This window comes from Apium graveolens, chromosome 7 (genome assembly GCF_009905375.1).
Source record: "Apium graveolens cultivar Ventura chromosome 7, ASM990537v1, whole genome shotgun sequence".
Lineage (NCBI taxonomy): Eukaryota > Viridiplantae > Streptophyta > Magnoliopsida > Apiales > Apiaceae > Apium > Apium graveolens.
The window spans coordinates 97,475,391-97,477,326 of record NC_133653.1 but is presented as its reverse complement, the minus strand read 5'-3'; the positions used below and the strand labels follow the sequence as shown (position 1 = coordinate 97,477,326).

General features: G+C 38.3%; 1 non-coding gene across 1 annotated transcript; it reads right to left on the bottom strand.

The window, feature by feature from the left end:
• Nucleotides 1-1,343: 1,343 nt before the first annotated feature.
• LOC141676359 (small nucleolar RNA R71) lies at nucleotides 1,344-1,450 on the bottom strand. The gene has a single exon (XR_012556954.1). It is a non-coding gene; the product is annotated as a small nucleolar RNA R71 (small nucleolar RNA).
• Nucleotides 1,451-1,936: the final 486 nt, after the last annotated feature.

Here is a 1,936-nt window from a genome sequence, read left to right as displayed (position 1 = left end):
TTTAAGTTCTGGATACCATCAACTAAAGATTAAGCCAGAACAGCATTCAGAACCAGATATGGGCACTATGAGTTTTTGGTGATGGCATTTGGACTAAAAAATGCACCAACAACTTTCATGGATCTAATGAATTGAGTATTCAAGAAATATATGGATAAATTTGTAATTATGATCATAGATGACATTCTGATTTATTCTTAGACGGAAGAAGAGCATGCATAGCATTTGAGAATAGTTCTGGAGATACTGCGACAGGAGAAATTGTACGCGAAGTTTTTAAAGTGTGATTTTTTGTTAAAAGAAGTACGATTTCTTGGGCACGTAATTAGTAATAAAGGAGTGAACGTGGATTCATCAAAGATTGAAGCTATAATCAACTGGGAGAGACCAAAAACACCAACAGAAGTAAGAAGTTTCATGGGATTGGTAGGTTACTATTGAAGGTTTGTACAAGATTTTGCAAAGATAGCTACGCCATTGACAAAGCTCACAAGAAAGAACTAGAAGTTTGAATGGAATGAAAAGTGCGAGGAGAGTTTCCAAGAATTAAAGAACAGATTAGTATCTTCTCCAGTTCTGGTCTTACCAGATGATCAAGGAAACTTTGTGATCTACAGTGTTGCGTCGTATAAAGGATTAAGATATGTGTTGATGCAGCATGACAAGGTGATAGCCTACACTTCAAGATAACTAAAACCACATGAAGAGAAGTATCCAACCCATGATCTTGAATTGGAAGCTATAGTGTTTGCATTGAAGATATGGAGGCATTACTTGTATGGGGAGAAGTGTGAGTGATAAGTGGGTTTTATATTCATTTAGAACGCTTCATATCGGGTTAAGTTGATGATTTGACCTCAAGTATATGGTGTTTCTAATGTATTTTTGTTAAGTATGTACATGGCTTTAGTTGGAGGTAGGAATGAACTTCTATATGCTTTTATGTTGATAAGAGATCAGAAATTTAAGTGCAAGCACTTGCGAGAAGATTAGAACAAGAAACGAGAATAAATGACATTCAGTCTAGCATTGTCAGACCAACCACCGCAGCTAATACCTTTGAAATCAAGCCTGACACGATTCAAATGGTACAAAATTTAGTCCAGTTTGGGGGTGCTCCAATGGAAGATCCCAATATGCACATTAGGGATTTCATCGAGATCTGCGACCCCTTCAAGTTCAACGGTGTTTCAGAAGATGCTGTGAAACTGAGACTTTTCCTACTTTCTCTGAGGGATAAGGCTAAGAGATGGTTGCACTCTCTACCACCATTTTCTATTGCGACATGGGAGGATCTTCCTCAGAATTTTCTTACTAAATTCTTCCCTATGGAAAAAACAACTGCAATTAGGAATGCTCTTACTCAATTTGCATAGCAGTCGGGAGAATCTTTATGTGAAGCTTGGGAGCGCTACAAGGAGATGTTTAGGAAGTGTTCTCATCATGGAATGCCTGATTGGATGGTAATCAATTGCTTCTATAATGGTTTGGGAGCACAGTCAAGACCCATGTTAGATGCAGCATCAGGTGGAGCCTTATGGGCTAAGAGCTATGAGGAAGCTTATGAGCTAATTGAAATGATGGCTGCTAATGAATATCAAAACCCAACTCAGAGATTACCACAATGCAAGGTAGCAGGTATTCAGAAGGTGGATATAGCTACGGCTATAGCGGTTCAGCTAAAGGCGTTGACTATGAAAGTGGATTCTCTGGCTAACCATGGAGTTCATCAGATAACAAGTGTTTGTGAGCTTTGTATAGGTGCACATGCGATGAATCAATGTTTTATAACTAGTGAGTCAACTCAGTTTGTGAGCAATTTTCAAAGACCACATCAAACAGTTCCTGCCACATATCATCCTAATAAGCGAAACCATCCTAATTTCAGTTAGAGCAATAATCAGAGTGGTATGCAACATCCATAATAGCCTTATCA